Source organism: Ranitomeya imitator, chromosome 9 (assembly GCF_032444005.1).
Source record: "Ranitomeya imitator isolate aRanImi1 chromosome 9, aRanImi1.pri, whole genome shotgun sequence".
NCBI lineage: Eukaryota > Metazoa > Chordata > Amphibia > Anura > Dendrobatidae > Ranitomeya > Ranitomeya imitator.
The window spans coordinates 149,707,569-149,729,348 of record NC_091290.1 but is presented as its reverse complement, the minus strand read 5'-3'; the positions used below and the strand labels follow the sequence as shown (position 1 = coordinate 149,729,348).

The following is a 21,780-nucleotide window of genomic DNA, read 5'->3' as shown; positions in this document are numbered from 1 at the left end:
AATTATTATTTAGCATACACCTTCCTAGTTTTTAAATCACTTATCGTCTTTATATTTTTTTTTAGGACTTTATCTGAAATCTACCAGAACTTCCACACTAATTCTGTATAGTTGACTGTTAGTTCCCACTAAGGTTTACTAGGTTACAAGAGCATCTGGGTAAAAGCATCCCAATATTGATATTTAGGATTGGTTAATATTGACACCTGCAGGAAGAAAACATCTTTTGATACCAATTGGGCAGACTTGCTACGGTGGGGCGCAGGTGTTTCTGGCCACAGTAGGGACTGTACTTCCGGAGGTGGGACGCATGCTGCGTTCCACACAGTCTGTACAGAACTTCCGGCTATAGTGGAGCGCATATTGCGTTCCACGAGAAGCCGTAACACAACTTCCGGTTAAGTTTGACCAGCGACGTTCTCTTCTGGTCTGTGATCGGCGGGAATCTTAAAGGAAAGCAGTACGAACAGAAGTCCAGACACATGTACAGCAGTCTACCGGACACATGCGCTCCATCTGGCAGGAGATGTTTTGAGCCCTACATTTTTACTTTCCCTGATGAACCCCTCACGGCATTGAGGAGGGGAGAAACGCGTCGGGATTGGGTATTCTGCTTAGACTAAAATAAGTGACATGAATTCCTATACGCACTTTATGGTTTTAATCCTTATTCTATGAAGCCTACCTTTACTGTATGTATTGAGATAGACTGTGTGGGGGGTGAATGACAATTATCCATATGCTCTAATTGTGACCTGGCTAACTACATTTATACCCTACAAATTGATGATTATTATTATAGGATACTAGGTGCTTACAGACCCCCTTATAGTATACCTCACATCAGTGTTATTTCTGAGCTGTTGCTTGTGCATATTTGTTTATTCAAGAGAGGGTCATACATGTGAAGATATGCCAGGAGGAGCCAAGCAAACCCACTATCGTGTGATCTCATTTGGTAGCAGAACATCTGAAATATCCATCACATGTTTAACTGCTACAGTGTAAACCAGCCAAAATGAGACTGATCGAATAGGTTAAGTGAGCACTCACACAGCTACATATAGCGTAAGGTCCAGGAAACCTTGATACAGCACATAAGCACTAAACGGGTGTTGGTGGTAGCTTTTTGAAGGGATCCCTATTACGATCAGTTAGGGTGAGCCGATGAGGAGCGGGGGCACCAAAGCGATTTCCCTTAGGGTGCCAACCTCCGCTGGCAGGTAGGGGAATGGAGAATTAGACTCTTTCCCCTAGAATTTTCTAATGTGAATGTTGACCAAAAAGCAGATATCGTATTTGCTATCTGACCTTTTGTTGATCCCTTTGGGATGTCTATTGAGATAGATGCTTTTTTAAGTAATAATTAATAAAAGGTATATTTTAGAAGGTTGATTTTCTTTTCGTTTATCACTTATAATTAGACCCTATCTATTTATTTTTTGATTGTTCCACCGGATTAATTTCGCTAGAGGGGTCTCTGAATACCTGTGTTGTTGTGGGCAATGCTTAAAAAAGGATCTGAGAGCAGTTGACATAAAAAATGACAATTTGTTATGCTCAGTTCCCCCATAGATTTCAATAAAAATAAAACATATTGAGTTGTTTGGGTCCGACAATAAAGTGTAAATTATGTTTTTTTGATCCAGATTGCAGTAAAACAGAAGACATTTAGGACATTTCTATCCACATTCAAATGAATGGATCATGTAGAACATTGTTATTCTGCATCTCCCGTGAAAAACGGATCCAAGAACAGAAATAACTACTGTGCATGTGAACTCATTCAAGTCTCTACAACAGCTACCGGCATTTTGAAGGACATTATCCTTATAGCAATGATTCTTACACCTAAAATTAATACACAGAAATTAATGCTGTAAATATTCTTTAAAAAAACAACAACAACCTACTGCTTATCTAGCAGCAACATATGCCGTAGTTTTGCGGATATTGTCATTGTCTCCAGTGAGGCTTCTAATCTTAAATCCCTATCAGTAAGTTTTTATATTGTGGGAAGAAATGAAATACCAAGAGGAAACGCACAAAAAACACAGAGAAAATCTGCAAAGTCCATGTAGACGTTAATCATATCAAAAAAAGAGAGAAAACACCAAAAGAACCAAAAGTTTACTAAAAGTCAATTTTATTAATACTCAAGAAGTGAAAGCACAAGTAAAGTAGCAGGGACAAGACAATGGTACACTGAAGGGTGAAGCCACGGTAAGCAGACAGGTTACATATAAAGAGTATCAGGGCCGCGCCACTAATCCATACCAGATGTAAAGTGGAAATGTGCAGCATCAATGGGTATTAGCAAAGTGCAAAGGCCAATAGAAGCAGCAAAATCCCCCGGAAGAAGGCACTGTGAGCCGAAACGCGCGTTGGGGTGGGTGTTCTAAGCTGCGGTATATGCAGGTAAATACTGGCCTTATTGTGCATAGCGCGCTTATCTTTTTAGGTCTGTTATTTTTGCTGCTTCTATTGACCTTTGGACTTTGCTAATACCCATTGATGCTGCACATTTGCACTTTACCTCTGGTATGGATTAGTGGCGCGGCCCTGATACTCTTTATATGTAACCTGTCTGCTTACCGTGGCTTCACCCTTCAGTGTACCATTGTCTTGTCCCTGCTACTTTACTTGTGCTTTTACTTCTTGAGTATTAATAAAATTGACTTTTAGTAAACTTTTGGTGCTTTCTCTCTTTTTTTGATATGATTAACGTATGCTTGCACTGAACCTTATTTCATATATCCTGACACCATGGTTCACCTTGGTTTCTTCCATCTGCTCAAGCATGTTTTTGGTGTATGGTCAGGTATATAGGTATATGAAAGTCCATGTAGACATTGTGCTTGGCAAATTCATACACATACATTCATACACAGGACACTACAGGACAATAATAATAACCAATAAATGGCCAAGCCAATAATGGGAGTACAAGCATTCATGAGAATGCCCGTTTATGATCATTGGGCTATTTATGCCTGATGCCGATCACTCGACTAATTTGCAAAACATTAATCAGTAGTTGATAGAAATCAGTAAGGTCATGATTATTTTATAGCAATAAACATTGGAGGAAAATATGTGCATAGCCTTTTACTATGTGTAATATCACAAGATATGGTCTAATGGACCCCGATATTTCATGACAAGGATCAGATAACGAACGTTGTCCCTTATATGAGGTCATACCGGAACAATGGGCCTCCTCTGCTGCCAGCCATCACATAGTTAACACCGGCCCAGTGTCTTCATTTGCCTCTAATGGTGAAATATATATTTATGAATCAAGCTCATTGTCTGCACCTAACAGAGGTGACCTGTTGAGTTATGTTCATGAAGCTGGAGACATGGAGCGACATGCTGAGAAATAACCACATCGTGAACCCAGCAAATATATTTTCCTCCATTTTAAAGAGAGCAAGGGTCAAGTTTCCAACCAAAAAGCACTTGTCTCATGAACAGTGTGCATGTTCTAGTCTGAGCGCTAAAAAAGCACCCAGCGGCTTATGTTACAGTAAAGGCTGGGACCCGGTTTCCGAGCATTAATTATGCGGGTGATACGAGGTCCAGTCGCTGCTCCGTCGCACATCTGGAGGAGTTTGGCACCGGTAAAGAGCGCACGACTGCTGTGGAGGAGGAGGTGATTGAAGGTCTGGCCAAATGATCATCAATCTGGTACTGATCCGGAAGGATAACCTTAAGCTTTATGTTATTGGAGTAAAATACGCCTTGCAATGTGCAGAGAGAATCTAAACAGTTGTTTATAACAAGCAATCTGACTCATTGCCAACCTTGATCCGGGGAAGACTTGAGTCCGCCCAGGAGTTACAGGGTTAACCCCCCTAATAAACCAAGTTTACGAAGTGTGGACAGAGTTTTCATGTGGTAATAATTTGAGCCATGATAGCCTAATGGCTTTGTCATACCTTCCTTTGATCTCTGCAAGCCAAGTAAACAAATAGTCACATCTCCAAGTCTACTGCCAAGAAATATGAAGCTCGGAGCAATGGTGGTGAATTACCGGCCCTGTAACATTTGGTACGTATTTTACTAGCCCAGAATGAATTGATAGTCTTACAGACGTGTAATGTCTAAAGATGCAGGCTCTGAATAATCTGCTCTGTGGCACAGCAAGCAGGGAATACTGGAAGATTTCAGCTCTGAAGTCTACACATTTGTAACTGCAGCTCTGGGCTAGAACACTAGGCTATTTTTTTATGACACCTTCCCTTTAACGTGTAGATGAATTATTCTTGTTCTGAGTTTTGCGAGCGATTCTCAAGAGGAATTACAAACCCCAGTGAGTGAATACTTTACACATTCTGTATGTATTACTGGAAGTTCCATAAATGAGATAATCACTTACAGATATATGGGCCACATAGAAGCACCTGGACGCCGGCCAGATCATTGTGTAACACAAAGTTCCAGGCTTTGTCTCTGCCACTGTCCATGGTACTGATAGGACATGCGATCTATATCCTGCCGATATGAGGATCATACGCAGAACACACCAGGCCATCAGAGACATCATGTGATAGATCATGTGCAAACCAAACAATGGGAGAAACAGGCGACATTGTCATCCGATGATTCCGATTGGAGGGTTTGAGAAGTTCCCCATTTAGGTATTAAAGGGTTCATCTGATGTTCTTTCTTCAGACGCGCAGTGCACCTAGTTTGCCGCCGTTTAGTTGGCTCCTCAAGGTTCACAGCTTGGACCAGCGGTATGGTCGCACTGCCGGCCCGAACCGTGCACTCTCCCATGCTGACGACACAAAGGCACTGGCGCTGTCCGGATCCTCTCCGCTTCACAGCAGGCTCGAAAGTACAGATCCTGAAAGCAGAAACTTAGGCAAGGAGCTGTACGCTATAAAATTAAAAATCCCTCTGTTCTTGGAAAAGGGAAGGATTTTTCAGAAAAAGTAAATTGCAATGTTGCTATTTTTTCAAACTTTTGCAATTTGGCCGTTGAATGAAAATGAGACAAGGAGGTGGAGGGTCAGTGGAGCACAATCTCACCACCATGAGGTGGATTCTCGGAACAGGTTGCCTCGTACCTGTAGAGCAGACTTGTCCCTGATCTGCGGCTGAGATGTACGCCTGTACAGAGCAGGGTAGCATTCGGAATACAGACTCCTATTACTATACTGTTCTTTCTCTGTAGCTTCACCTTTGTAAGGTCTGGAGGAGATTATGGCGAGGTGATTCCTGCGGTGCCTGCCGTCTCCCGCTACTCTGACTTTTACTAGAACAAATCAGATTCCTTGACTTTAATGGAGATGCAACCCAAATGTGTTCTGACTTATTTGTGCCGCGTACCTGGTTTTATTTATTTTTCTTGAGATACAGACGCGCTGTCACAGTATGTGTGAAATTACTCAGCATTGCTTATAGATTCCTTCTGCAAAATGTTGTTAAACATGGCGTAACGACTTACTGGCAGAATGTTCTATCTGCTCTTCATAGTGACCTAATGGCTGTATCATATTCTCTACAAATGGTTAATGAGATTAGTGATAGTGAAGTGGGATCACACTGAATTTATGGTCACAGATGTATCTAGATCATCTACTCAGTAGAGAAAGCATCAGTTTTATATTTTGTTACTAATTCATCTAATTCCTGATACATATTTTTTCTTATCTGCTTTAATTTTTATCTGCTTATCTCTGGGAGAGTGTTGGGGGTATGCGGAGATCTGTGTGTAGAGATCAAAGAATCCTACAATGTTAGATGGAAGGGGCCTCCAAGGTCGTCGTGTCCAACCCCCTGCTCAATGCAGGAGTCACTAAACCATCTCAGACAGGTGTCTGTCCAGCCTCTGTGTGAAAACGTCCATTAAAGGAGAACTCACCACCTCTCGTGACCACCTGTTCCACTCATTGATCACCCTCACTGTCAAAAAATTATTTTATAATATCTCATCTATATCTCCTCCCATTCAGTTTCATCCCATTGCTTCTCGTGTTTCCATGTGCAAATGAGAATAATGATGATACTTCTACAATGTAACAGCCCTGGAGATAGTTGTAGACGGCTATTAAGTCTCCTCTCAGTCTTCTTTTTTGCAGCTAAATATTCCCATATCCATTAACTGTTCCTTGTAGGACATACATTGCAGTCCGGTTACCAGTTTTTCAATGTCTTTTTAAAGAGTGGTGTCCAGAACTGAGCACAGTATTCCAGATGAGGCCTGACCAAGGAGGAGTAGGGGTACGTGCACACGGTCAGTAAACGCTGCGGGCCGGATGCTGCGTACATCCGTAGCATCCAGATATTACAGCATAGTGGATGGGATTTCAAGAAACCCCATGCCCACTATGCGTCCACAGACGCCCGCTGCTTACCTGCGGAGACGGACATGTGTCACGTCTTTCCAGACCGCAGCATGTCAATTTATCTTGCAGAGACGTGATAAATCTCACCCATACAATGCATTGGACAAGGTGATTCCCCACAATTCAATGAACACATGCGGAATCACCTGTGTTCAAAAGCTGACAGCGCTTTGGACACAGTGGACATTTGCTGCATCCAAAGCGCTGACAACTATTGACTGTGTGCACCTACCCTAAAGGGGGATAATTACTTAACGTGATCAAGACTCTTTGCTTCTCCTAATACATCCTAGAACTGTGTTTTCCCTTTTTGCAGCTGCATCACATTGTTGACTCATGTGCAGTCTGTGATCTATTAGTATATTAGATTATTGTGTAGGGAAGGGAGCTCTGGCCATCTTTTACTATTTTATTTGGGGGAGTGTTGTGGTCAAGGTCACTGACAACCTCCTGTTGACTTCTAATAGAACAGTGCTGTGGGTATGCTATGTGACCTGTAAAGAGGTCATTGTACAGGGGAAGTAGGTGAGCTGTGACATCACCTATGGTGAATGGTAGATACTGTGTCATAAGCTGTATATAGAGGTGTTATCAGTCATTATACAGGAAAAGGAGCTTGTGAGCTGTGACATCACCTATTGTGAATGGTGGATCCTGTGTTATCTACTGTATATAGAGGTGTTATCAGTCATTGTACAGGAGGAGGAGGTGAGCTGTGACATCACCTATTGTGAATGGTGGACCCTGTGTTATCTGCTGTATATAGATACAGTGGGGCAAAAAAGTATTTAGTCAGTCAGCAATCGTGCAAGTTCCACCACTTAAAAAGATGAGAGGCGTCTGTAATTTACATCATAGGTAGACCTCAACTATGGGAGACAAACTGAGAAAAAAAAATCCAGAAAATCACATTGTCTGTTTTTTTAACATTTTATTTGCATATTATGGTGGAAAATAAGTATTTGGTCAGAAACAAACAATCAAGATTTCTGGCTCTCACAGACCTGTAACTTCTTCTTTAAGAGTCTCCTCTTTCCCCCACTCATTACCTGTAGTAATGGCACCTGTTTAAACTTGTTATCAGTATAAAAAGACACCTGTGCACACCCTCAAACAGTCTGACTCCAAACTCCACTATGGTGAAGACCAAAGAGCTGTCAAAGGACACCAGAAACAAAATTGTAGCCCTGCACCAGGCTGGGAAGACTGAATCTGCAATAGCCAACCAGCTTGGAGTGAAGAAATCAACAGTGGGAGCAATAATTAGAAAATGGAAGACATACAAGACCACTGATAATCTCCCTCGATCTGGGGCTCCACGCAAAATCCCACCCCGTGGGGTCAGAATGATCACAAGAACGGTGAGCAAAAATCCCAGAACCACGCGGGGGGACCTAGTGAATGAACTGCAGAGAGCTGGGACCAATGTATCAAGGCCTACCATAAGTAACACACTACGCCACCATGGACTCAGATCCTGCAGTGCCAGACGTGTCCCACTGCTTAAGCAAGTACATGTCCGGGCCCGTCTGAAGTTTGCTAGAGAGCATTTGGATGATCCAGAGGAGTTTTGGGAGAAAGTCCTATGGTCTGAGGAAACCAAACTGGAACTGTTTGGTAGAAACACAACTTGTCGTGTTTGGAGGAAAAAGAATACTGAGTTGCATCCATCAAACACCATACCTACTGTAAAGCATGGTGGTGGAAACATCATGCTTTGGGGCTGTTTCTCTGCAAAGGGGCCAGGACGACTGATCCGGGTACATGAAAGAATGAATGGGGCCATGTATCGTGAGATTTTGAGTGCAAACCTCCTTCCATCAGCAAGGGCATTGAAGATGAAACGTGGCTGGGTCTTTCAACATGACAATGATCCAAAGCACACCGCCAGGGCAACGAAGGAGTGGCTTCGTAAGAAGCATTTCAAGGTCCTGGAGTGGCCTAGCCAGTCTCCAGATGTCAACCCTATAGAAAACCTTTGGAGGGAGTTGAAAGTCCGTGTTGCCAAGCGAAAAGCCAAAAACATCACTGCTCTAGAGGAGATCTGCATGGAGGAATGGGCCAACATACCAACAACAGTGTGTGGCAACCTTGTGAAGACTTACAGAAAACGTTTGACCTCTGTCATTGCCAACAAAGGATATATTACAAAGTATTGAGATGAAATTTTGTTTCTGACCAAATACTTATTTTCCACCATAATATGCAAATAAAATGTTAAAAAAACAGACAATGTGATTTTCTGGATTTTTTTTTCTCAGTTTGTCTCCCATAGTTGAGGTCTACCTATGATGTAAATTACAGACGCCTCTCATCTTTTTAAGTGGTGGAACTTGCACTATTGCTGACTGACTAAATACTTTTTTGCCCCACTGTATGTCATCAGTTACTTTAATCCTATTTGTGATGATAATGATTTGACTAGTGAGAAGTGATTTATACAGAACAGTAAATACTCAGTGGCCCAAGTCTCATAATAGGAAAACTGCAAGGTTTCAGGATATATTTAATGCTAGTGACATGGAAAACCCTAAAAAAACAAACCCACCAACTATTCCTGCACATGCATTTATAATGAAAACTTGATTTAAACGATAGGTCATTATCTGATTTTCTGTGAGCCATATCCCTCCTTGGGTCACCACCGGGTTTGGCATCGGATTCCTCAGCACACACAGTGTTCCACAGTGACCTTTGTATCGGGGCAACACATTCAGCAAGAGGTGGACACAAGCAGTAAGATCTTTAAGAATGTCTCGTTCATCCTAAAATATTTCCCTGTAGTTTTTGGCAAGCAGAAATAGCCCAACACAACTGCGCGTCTTTATAAACACTAATAGAAAACAGTCAAAAAAGCCAACTGGCAACCTCCACGCGTCCAGCGAGTCTACAATCTGCGGCCTGATGCCTCATTTATCACCAGGAATTAATAAAATCTGCTACAGAAAAAAAAGCCAGAGAGAGAGACTTATTTAGAAGGAAACCAACACGTGTCCAAAATAAATCTTAGGTGACAAACGTAGCTTATGAGCTACTTGAGAGGTTGCTGCACATACAGCAGCCATAGACATGTGCTGGGTATATAAACACACTGTGCGCCAGGATGCCACGGTGCCAAAGCTATATCCCGTTACATATTTTGCATCTACAGTTAAACTGTGTGTAGTGAAGCTGTCACAACTGTGAATGTAGATGAAACACTGCGATCCGTACACTGAGGCTCACACATTCCGCCTTGGAACATTTAACACTTTTTAATAGCCTGATGTGACACTCTAAAGGCTGCGCTGCGCCTGCGCGCCATTGTTTCATAGAAGTTTACCTAATCTTCCTTAGAAAACAGGCCGGGCTCTGTCTGCCAGACACAGAGGCGAGCAGTTGGTAAAGCAGATGCATTCGGAAAAACTAGGGTTTATGTAGATGTGAAGCAGAAAGAGCCGGGACAACACAGGAATATCGAGATGCCCCCGGAAATCGATGGGTGTGCGTGCCAGCGATTACTGATGCTCACATATCTGTGGATCTCCAGTGCAGGGCCGAGAGACATCCTCTCTAAACTGTTTCCTTTCTACAATGTGATCTTTATAGAACATAGGGAGCATAAGACAGCAATAATTGCACATCATGGAGGCCAGCAGTGCAGTCTTTTTTAGTTTACTAACTGGAGACTGATTGGAGGTATCCTGGCTCACATACATTCAGATCTTTGGAGACTGACACTCAATCTTTAGCTGTCCTAGACATTGTGCCCGACCCTGTGAATATAGTAATAAATATACTGTGGGGATGGTAATAGTCACACAGGCGGATTCTCTGCAGGAGACCTACTCCAGCTGTAATTTATTTAGAGCACAGGAATGTCAACACTTTAATATGACACAGAGGGCAATACCGTCCTGATACATTGTGCAGACATCGCTGAATGGGATCTGATGCGAGTGGAGACGCCAGGGTTTTATAGCATTACTAAACACTGGAAGGAACATTTACCATGAAAAGTACATGAATTCATAGGCAATATTATATGTGTGTGTGTATATATATATATATATATATACATATATATATATACACTGCTCAAAAAAAAAATAAAGGGAACAGTAAAATCTCACATCCTAGATATCACTGAATGAAATATTCCAGTTGTAAATCTTTATTCATTGCATAGTGGAATATGTTGAGAACAATAAAACCTAAAAATGATCACCGTAAATCACAACTAATACCCCACGGAGGTCTGGAGTTGGAATGATGCTCAAAATCAAAGTGGAAAATGAAGTTTCAGGCTGATCCAACTTCAGTGGAAATGCCTCAAGACAAGGAAATGATGCTCAGTATTGTGTGTGGCCTCCACGTGCCTGTATGACTCCCTGCAACACCTGGGCATGCTCCTGATGAGGCGGCAGATGTTCTCCTGAGGAATCTCCTCCCAGACCTGGACTAAAGCATCCGCCAATTCCTGGACAGTGTGTGGTGCAACGTGATGTTGGTGAACGGTGCAAGACATGATGTCCCAAATGTGTTCAATCGGATTCAGGTCTGGGGAATGGGCGGGCCAGTCCATAGCTTCAATGCCTTCATCTTGCAGGAACTGCTGACACACTCCAGCCACATGAGGTCTCGCATTGTCCTGCATTATGAGGAACCCAGGGCCAACCGCACCAGCATATGGTGTCACAAGGGGCTTGAGGATCTCATCTCGGTACCTAATGGCAGTCAGGCTACCACTGGTGAGCACATGGAGGGCCAAGCGTTCTGCACGGTGTTGGGCTGTGTGAGCACAACCCCCAAATGTGGATGTCGGGCACTCAGACCATCGTCATGGAGTCGGTTTCTAACCGTTTGTGCAGACACATGCACATTTGTGGCCTGCTGGAGGTCATTTTGCAGGGCTCTGGCAGTGCTCCTCCTGTTCCTCCTTGCACAAAGGCTGAGGTAGCGGTCCTGCTGCTGGGTTGTTGCCCTCTTACAGCCCCCTCCATGTTTCCTGGTGTACTGGCCTGTCTCTTGGTAGCGCCTCCAGCCTCTGGACACTACGCTGACAGATACAGCAAACCTTCTTGCCACAGCTCGCATTGATGTGCCATCCTAGATGAGCTGCACTACCTGAGCCACTTGTGTGGGTTGTAGAGTCCATCTCATGCTACCACGAGTGTGAAAGCACAACCAACATTCAAAAGTGACCAAAACATCAGGCAGAAAGCATTAGTACTGAGATGTGGTCTGTGGTCCCCACCTGCAGAACCATTCCTTTATTGAGGGTGTCTTGATAATTGCCCATAATTACCATCTGTTGTCTATTCCATTTGCACAACAGCAAGTGAAATTGATTGTCAAACAGTGTTGCTTCCTAAGTGGACAGTTTGATTTACTTGGAGTAATATTATGTTGTTTAAGTGTTCCCTTTATTTTTTTGAGCAGTGTATATATATATATATATATATATATATATATATATATATATGTATATACACACACAAACAGTGTATACCATCATAGGATTGAAAACTTAAGCTACTAAGTTTATGAGACCCGCTAACAGTTAGCATGTCCCTGGAAGTATATGGGAGAAAGAGGGAAAATAGTTGTCGGCCGAACCATTATCTACATTGTATGAAGGTTTTGAGTCCTCACCAATGGAAATCTGGAACATGCACATAAATATACTTGTTGGTCTTTGGCAGCAAATGGTATGATCAGAAGACTTGCTATCAATAAATGTCAGTTCATATAAGGTTAAATATTGCAATATTTAACACACAGTTTCAAGGGTGGGAAAGATTTGTTTTTCCACTAAGCCGCAATACATTCTGCTTGGTGCATAACAGTGAGTGCTGAGACTGGACATCATGCACTGCTAGATTTGCCATAAACCTTCATCCCTCCTATTAAAAAGGAACCTACCATGCAATTCGTGTTGCCCAAACCACAGGCAGCATGAATCAGATCCTCGGTACATGATGGCAGCAAGGGCTATTTTTCTCTGAAATGCTCCACCTGCTGTCTGTGATTTCCATGTTAGACTTGAATGAATGAGTTTGGTGTACGGTTTATTGTGGACACATGGTAAGATACAATATGGGTTCATGAAAAGCTCTGACTGCACTTTGATACCATCATCTGATCCTTAGACCCAGGCTTTCTACATATCCATCCTCCACTGACAGTCATCTCCATAGTTCTGTAGTATCGCTACTTCCAACAGGTGGCGCTAGTCCTCTTTTTCTCAGAAGAGGCAATTTGCATATTATATTTCCCAGAGGAGCATTGTATGGCGAATAAGCCTCCTTACCTTGACAAGCCAGAGATGGTATGTCACTCTCCATAAGGAGAAACGATACCCCTTAGACCCCAGTCCAGAGCCTCTCACCTAGCCAAATTAGTTCTCATGCTTCGCACTGACGAGGGCCAACAGCCCGAAACACCGTGTCTGCGAATTGAGATACTGATTTGGCTTTTATCCTAAGTCATATTGCACGACTCGTTAAAGAGTTGATTGTGACTTGTAGGATCGCTACTTCCAACAGGTGGCGCTATAGAGTTTAAGTCCTCTTTTACTCAGAAGAGGCAATTTGCATGTAATGGGAAGAAACATTTGCTGCAGATTAGGTGAAGTGAGTGTGTCTCCAATGTTCCTCTTGTTGCGATGGTTCAGAGACCCTTCTTTAGTCTGGGTCCCATATGCACTGTGCCCTCTAGATCATCTCCCTATGTGCTGCGTGCATCATCAGTTCTACATATAAACACAGCTCTGGCCTCATAGCAATGGCTGACCCCAGAGGAGCAGAATGTGACATCATTCCGACACCCAGCAGAAAGCAGAGTATTCTCCACAGAGACCCAGCTACACAAACACAGAGGAGAGGACACACACAGGTGCAGCCCTCCCAGCTGCCAGAGACCTCACAGCAACTGTCTGCATCGAGACGATTGCACTGTAAAAACTAGTGCCAGACTACCGGACGCCTGATTACAGGACGTTTCTGACTCAATCAGCAGATCACCATTTACACTCAACATGGAAACTTCAAAACCAAGAAAGATACATTACGCTATTTACTATAGCTATATAGGGTTAATCAGCAGGTAATTAGCATTAAAATCATTTTCTCACTGTAGCCTCTTTTCCAGTAAGAATAACTAACGACTAAAAAGGACCCAAAGGAATGTCCAATGTTCAAATAAAAAAAAATATCTATTATGGGATACATAAACCATAAGGAGTGGTGGGTAACAAAATACCAAAGAAAAGGGGCAACACCCCTGACGGAGACAAATGCCGAAACGCGCGTCGTGGCAGGGCGCATCCTGAGGACTTCTTATACACAGGCATAAGGTAAAAATTGGGTGGCTATTGAGCGTGCTTACTAAAGTTCACCTTATTTATGGACACATACATATGTCTTGCTATTTGCTTCAATATTGGTTTCTGCTCTACTTTAGCCCCCATCTAAGATTGACCTTTTGCATTTGCACCTTATATCTATTTACCTTATTATTATTATTATTATTATTATTATTATTATTATTATTATAGCGCCATTTATTCCATGGCGCTTTACATGTGAGGAGGGGTATTCATAATAAAAACAAGTACAATAATCTTAAACAATACAAGTCACGACTGATACAGGAGGAGAGAGGACCCTGCCCGCGAGGGCTCACAATCTACAAGGGATGGGTGAGGATACAGTAGGTGAGGATAGAGCTGGTCATGCAGCAGTTTGGTCGATCGGTGGTTACTGCAGGTTGTAGGCTTGTCGGAAGAGGTGGGTCTTCAGGTTCTTTTTGAAGGTTTCGATGGTAGGCGAGAGTCTGATGTGTTGTGGTAGAGAGTTCCAGAGTAGGGGTGATGCGCGAGAGAAATCCTGTATACGATTGTGGGAAGAGGAGATAAGAGGGGAGTAGAGAAGGAGATCTTGTGAGGATCGGAGGTTGCATATATCTGCACACCAGCACCTTTTTGATTAGATCTTTTAATTGCATCTCTTATTCTTGAGGCATAATTATTATTTTATTGATTTTCGCTATACGTTAATAATAATAATAATAATTATATTATGCTATAATATTCATTGGCCACACTATACTGATTTGCAATTGCTGTCCACTGTGTTGCCCCTTTTCTTTGGTATTTTGTTTCCCACCCATCCTTATGGTTTATGTATCCCACAAAAAATATTTTTCTTTATTTCAACATTGGACATTCCTTCGGGTCCTTTTTCATTGTTGGTTATTCTAATTTCTGATTTGTCCACTTGCATTGTCGATTTGTGCACTGATGATAATGATAGTCTGGATTTATTGTTGATTTTATCATTCGTTTCACTTTTTTAATTTATGTGCACTTTACCTTGGAATTTTGCTGGATCTTTTCCAGTAAGGCAGATGTGAATTTAACATCATGTACCTGCAGATGAACCCTATTATAGCTGCAGGTACATAGCGATTCCAGACATGACAAGTTCTCTTTAATGAATAGGTCATTTTCTGATCATATAATCCCTTTAAAACCATCCGGATATATATTTCTCTGCCTTGAAATATGCAATTATGACTTCCTTACATACATGTTTCCACCATATTGGCCTCAATTACAAAACTTCAAGAATTATGTATTTGGAAATTGGAAGTAGGCGCAGACGTAGGTATATTATGCCATTTCCCAGAAACACCTGGCACACACACATCCTTAAATTACAAGTGTCCATAGACAAGTGCCGGCTATATCTGGAGGAAACGGCACATGTGCGGGCAGCACTGGAGATTTGTTGCCTTCTAAATCACAGTTTTATTCCGGAGTGTCACTGGTAAAAATGATTAAAGTAGCACGAATATTTCCAGTGCCAACCAAAGCTGTAAATCCTGCTGGAGAGGGATAGACCGTCGCATATAGACCATCTCATAAACATAAAAGGCTGTGATGAGTCAAGTTTCTCATGTTTTTAGAAAATGTTTCCCCAGGGAGGGAAAAAAAGATAAATTTCCACACATTTGGTTTTTGCACTCACGTAGAGAAGTCTCTAACATGAGGATTTCCCTTACGACTGCACATATCTTCAACACAGGAAAACAATCTCTCTCTACCGATTTGTCGGTTCTCATGGTGAAATTTTGTGTTAGATGGTAGGGGTCTAAAATAAAAATGTCAGTAGGGAGCACTACAATTCCCATCATTAAAGACGCACTCCTTCACTCAAAATTGCTATCCTCTGGATATATTACAATCATCATATAACAGCACTGTGCCCTTACAATTGCTCATTTTGGCCTTCTATCCAGCTAATTCTTCTCTTTTACATTAATCTATGACATCACATGACTAAAATGTGAGCAGCTGAATCCTTCTAAGCTCTATGTAGAAACAGGAGGTCATCTTTCTATGCACTGTTGTGAATTCTGTGGCTGAATTCACTCCTGTGGTCACAAGTGGTACTGCAGCTTCTGAGCTTCCTCCCTCAGGTGTTCTGGTGAGCTCGTTGGCTGCTTTGTTATTTAACTCCACCTGATTCTGTCTTCCTTGCTCCTTGTCAATGTTCCAGTGTTGGATCTGAGCTTCTGGATCTTTCCTTTGGCCTGCTGCTCTGCTTAGATTAGTGCTTCTTTGCTTTTGTTGCTACTTTTTCTGTCTAGCTTGTCTATTCGTTTTGCTGGAAGCTCTGAGACGCAAAGGGTGTACCGCCGTGCCGTTAGTTCGGCACGGTGGGTCTTTTTGCCCCCTTTGCGTGGTTTTTTGCTTTAGGGTTTTTTGTAGACTGCAAAGTTCCCTTTGCTATCCTCGCTCTATCTAGAATATCGGGCCTCACTTTGCTGAATCTATTTCATCCCTACGTTTGTCTTTTCATCTTGCTAACAGTTATTATATGTGGGGGGCTGCCTTTTCCTTTGGGGTATTTCTCTGAGGCAAGTCAGGCTTGTTTTTCTATCTTCAGGCTAGTCAGCTCCTGAGGCTGTGCCGAGTTGCATAGGTAGTGTCAGGCGCAATCCACAGCTGCCTTTAGTTGTGTTTAGGATAGGTTCAGGTATTGCGGTCTACAGAGATTCCACGTCTCAGAGCTCATTCTATTGTTTTTGGGTTATTGTCGGATCACTGTATGTGCTCTGATTGCTGGCACACTGTGTCACTGGATTGCCTACATAACAATGCACAAGTCATGAGTCGCTGCATAAGACTATGGCAGGGGGAGGAACAGAGCAGCTGAGTCAGGCGTAGAAGGGGGAATGATAAATGAAGGGAAAAGAGACTTCCTGTTTCTACAGAGAGCAGAGAAAAGAGAAGAATTATCTGGGGAAAAATTAGCAATTGTCAGTACACAGCACTATATAATATTATAACTGTAGTATATTAAGAGGACACAAATTGTGATGGGAGGAATCCTTCTTTAAAAGAGGAAAAATGGATGAAAACGCTGTTACTGTAATAGTAGAAAATGATGGTCTATTCTTTTTGTTTGTTGCACTTTTTCAGGCCGCAGCTGGAGTTTTTCCAACTCCCCTTTTGTTTTATGACGACATATTTTCCTCTCAGAATCTACGATGGTTTGTAAAAAGCAGAGAAAACGCTTTGTGTGTGAATTATGATTTTCTTGGCGATTGTTATGCATGGAACTAAAGCGATCAGACAAACTGAAAAGTTCTTTTCATTCTAAAATTAACCTTAAGAGCCACAAAAAAAGCCATTAAAAAACTAGCGCATGTAGAGCTAAGAGCGTCCAACACATATGAAGAATCTAAAGCCTGTGAGGCTGGAGGAAGGAGAGCGTTGTGTGGGGAACTCTGATGACCTGGGACACTGTGATCTCAATGTCGCTGTGTAGACTTAGCCTTCGCTCGAATTGCCACATGCTAAAATGCAGTTTAGCTGCAGAATTGGGCGGCCATTAGCTTAACGTAGGCGCACCTCTCCTGCGGTGCATCCTCAACATGTGAACATAACCCGATTCCTCTTATTTTGCATCTTTTCACTAGATACATTACTTGATCTTTTCCATATGTGTATATTTAAGGCGCCTTTCTAAAGTGGTCTGGTTCAATGCCATACATCACTGCCCTAAGGAACCAGATATATTAAATAAAAAAAAGAGAAGGTCATGGCCAAGAATAATGTGTATACATTATGTATACACACATATAGGTGATATACAAGTCTCAGCGGAAAACACGAAAGAAGCCAAAATCATTAAGTCATGCAATTAAAAGTTGTATCCTGACAGGAGGGCGGTCACCGGGGCGGGGAGGTGTCATTATTGCCATGCACTCACAATAAGGCTCCAGAATGGAGGGTAACGCCATGCGGGACAACGTCTGACAGACAGATGGTGTTTAAGGCCATGACCTGCAGTAAAAACAGAATAGGATATTGCAGCTTGGAGACTTCCTCTTCCCAAGGAATGACAAGGACTTTTCCCCAGCCCACAACCAAATGATCATAAACTAAATTCATATGGCCAACACCGGAGGAAGATGGACTCAATGCTTCTCCCACCTGGACAGACAGACGGCAGACCACTACTCGGTCACTACTGCTGCCCAGTCATTAAGGGAAAATTGTATCATTACTTTAAGAACTTTAAGGTTTCCTAAAAGAAAGTATAATATTTCTACAAAACTCCGTAAGGTAGACATAGGAGCTGTACACAAAATTCTAGGGAGTAAGTTAGTCATTACTTTAAAAAAAAATGTATTGTTGTTAATGCATTTCATTACTGGTGGAAAGGAGTCTTCGGAGACGGATTCTAGCGGGACTGGTAATTAGAGCACTAACCTCAACGTCACAGGGACTGGAAGGAACGTTAAACTATTGTGTCTGGCTTAGCGGTCTGCTACTGCCAGAAAAGAGATTAACCGGAGTCTAAAGTTGTATGATTTACACTCCTTTAGTTGTACAAGTAAATTGCTCTTCTTGGGGGTTCAGACAGTAGTATCCACTAGTCCGGATCAGGTATCCAAGCACGGTCAGTGAACAGCCTGACCACAAACACTACAGCATTTCTTGGTCAACTCATATAGATTGTAGAAAGCAAAGCAGAGCCGACCGCGGGTTCAAATTACCCACGGCGAGTAAAAATCTAACCGAAAACTAATAAAAATAAAAAATAACAAAAACACTGAATTACCCCCCTTTTCCCTTTCCAAAAAGAAAATATACATTTTCAATATTGCTGTCTCTGTAAAAGTGTGATGCATCTCAAAATGTAAAAATTATTTAACTCGTATAGTAAACGTTGTAAAGAAAAAAAAAAAAGGCTCAAAATATCAGGACTGCACTTTATATCAGTCAGCGCACCAACGCGATACAAACTGATCAAAACGGTGTAAGTACCCCAAAAATGGTACCAATAAAAAGTACAGCTTGCCACACTAAAACAATATCCAAGTACAGCCACATCAACAGAATATTAACCCCTTAATGACAGAGCCAATTTGGTACTTAATGATCGGGCCAATTTTTACAATTCTTATCACTGTCACTTTATGAGGTAATAACTCTGGAACGCTGCAACGTATCCCACCGATTTTGCAAAAGTTTTTTCGTGACATATTGTACTTCATGTTAGTGGTAAGATTTCTTCGATAGATCTTGCGTTTATTTATAAAGAGAAATTTGGCAAAAATTTAAAATTTTTTGCAATTTTCAAACTTTTAATTTTTGTACTCTTATTTTTCCAACAAAATTTACAAAACCATTTTTTTTAGGGATCACCTCACATTTGAAGTGAGTTTGGGGGGTCAATATTACAGAAAATACCCAAAAGTGACACCATTCTAAAAAGTGCACCCCTCAAGGTGCGCAAAACCACATTCAAGAAGTTTATTAACCCTTCAGGTGCTTCACGAGAACTAATGTGGAAGGAAAAAAATGAACATTTTACTTTTTCACCAAAAATTTACTATGGAATCAATTTTTTTTATTTTTCCAAGGGTATCAGGAGAAAATGGACCACAAAATTTGTTATGCAATTTCTCCTGAGTAAACCGATACCCAATATGTGGGGGAAAGCCACTGTTTGGGCACACAGCAGGACTTAGAAGGGAGGGAGCACCGTTTGACTTTTTTAATGCAGAATAGGCTGGAATCAAAGATGGCGCCATGTTGTGTTTGGAGACCCCCTGAAGTACCTAAACAGTGGAAACCCCAATTCTAACTCCAACCCTAACCCCAACACACCAATAACCCCAACCACAACCCTAACCATAAACCTAACCCTAACACACCCCTAAGCCTAATCTCAACCCTAACTGTAATCTCAACCATAACCTCAACCATACCTTTAGCCCAACCCTAAGCCTAGCCCCAACCCTAACACTAACCCCAACCACAGCCCAACCCTAACCCCAACCCTAATTTTAGCCCAACCCTAACTTTAGCCCAACTCTAACCCTAATGGAAAAATGGAAATAAATACATTTTGTTATTTTATTATTTTTACCTAACTAAGAAGGTGATAAAGGGGGTCTAATTTACTTTGTTTTTATTTTGATCACTGTGATAGGGTCTATCACAGTAACATAGTAATAGTAACATAGTAACATAGTTAGTAAGGCCGAAAAAAGACATTTGTCCATCCAGTTCAGCCTATATTCCATCATAATAAATCCCCAGATCTACGTCCTTCTACAGAACCTAATTGTATGATACAATATTGTTCTGCTCCAGGAAGACATCCAGGCCTCTCTTGAACCCCCCGACTGAGTTCGCCATCACCACCTCCTCAGGCAAGCAATTCCAGATTCTCACTGCCCTAACAGTAAAGAATCCTCTTCTATGTTGGTGGAAAAACCTTCTCTCCTCCAGACGCAAAGAATGCCCCCTTGTGCCCGTCACCTTCCTTGGTATAAACAGATCCTCAGCGAGATATTTGTATTGTCCCCTTATATACTTATACATGGTTATTAGATCGCCCCTCAGTCGTCTTTTTTCTAGACTAAATAATCCTAATTTCGCTAATCTATCTGGGTATTGTAGTTCTCCCATCCCCTTTATTAATTTTGTTGCCCTCCTTTGTACTCTCTCTAGTTCCATTATATCCTTCCTGAGCACAGTGATAAAAATGAACCAATAGGATAAATTTCCTATTTTTGCCATGTGCCGGCCGGCAGATCTCGGCGGGCACACTGTGCATATGTCCACCATTTTCTCCCGGAAGAAGATACAGGCAGCCCGGGAGACTTTACGGGGGGATGCAGGGGACTCCGGAGGCACCAGGGGGGATCGGGGGACCCCAATTCTCTCTTCTCTAATGTGCGATCACATCAGAGGAAAGAGAAATTAAATGGGAAATCAGACTTTTTTTTGGGTCGCCAGTATGGTTCACATACTTTTGCTCCACATAGATGTGACATCGTATCATTTCCCTCAAAAAAAGACATGACAGTTTAATATTTTTAACTCATCTGTTTGATTTAGTTTGTTGACTAATTTTAGTGGTAAGTCAAATTTATGCAGCAATATAGAAAATTCTGAAGGGTTTACAAACTTTCAAGCACCACTGTATGATGAACTGGATGACACAAATACAGTAGGCACACATCTCCCAATGCCCTTTATGAAAATGAAACATTCCATGCAGTGAATAACATGGATTAAAAGGCATAACACACATGTTTCTGATTTCCAAAAGCAAATCCGGGAATTTAAGAGATAGATTGTTTAGAGAAAATATCACTATTGATTAGGCTTTCTTGGAGAAATATTATAGAACATATCAACATGGCGCGTCTAGTCAAATTAATGGAGCATCTGTTATCAATATTGCTAAGACGTACAATGGGAGCAAAGGCCTTTAGTGACGTTCAGATTCATTCTCCATATATACACGTGTGTGTATATATATCTATCTATCGTATGTAAATATATATATGTTAGGACTGGCAGAACGCACCAAGTTTAAGATGTAATGGTATTAGGTGCGTTCGCAGTCCGAGGTCCACCGTGCAGGTGAAAACCCTGCTGCTAGTAGAGACGGACGATATGGCGGTACTATGTGAATACACACATGGGTTAAATTCACCCTGTGTGAAGGAAGCGAACCCTGTTGCGTCACAGGGCCGCGGTACCGCACCAAGAGCGCAAGCAAGGAGTCTCAGAACTCAATCCCAAGACTCAGGATTTGAGTTCAAAAAGACCTCATGCGCTTGACACCGCTACTGGGGTGTCAGAAAGACAGAAATAATATTATTTAAGAAGCACGAGAGTGCGTGCGGTGCCACACTGGCGGACGCCACTAACCATCCAGGCTTGGGTCAGGAAAGTGCAGAGAAAGAGCACGGTGCCGCACTGGCGGTCACAGCAATTAGACGCTGTAATGTGTGTAACGTGCTGATGGCTAAGTCGGGCGCTAGATAGCAATCATCCACCTTCCGCGAGCAGTCATACAATAGGGAGGGGATTTTAAAGAACGACTTTCACTCACAACACACACAC

The 21,780-nt window shown here is 42.0% G+C and overlaps 1 protein-coding gene across 7 annotated transcripts in view; it reads left to right on the top strand.

Annotated features, from left to right (window-relative positions):
* Nucleotides 1–21,780, top strand: part of ZNF469 (zinc finger protein 469) — a 463,146-nt gene that overhangs the window by 156,192 nt on the left and 285,174 nt on the right. The window contains exon 4 of one of the 7 annotated variants that reach the window (XR_011315264.1): nucleotides 1,650–2,094. The exons of the other annotated variants lie outside the window; for them this stretch is intronic. The gene's annotated coding sequence lies outside the window, so the exon portion shown is untranslated. Of the gene's footprint in view, nucleotides 1–1,649; nucleotides 2,095–21,780 lie in introns of those variants that run through there. 7 annotated transcript variants of the gene reach the window in all.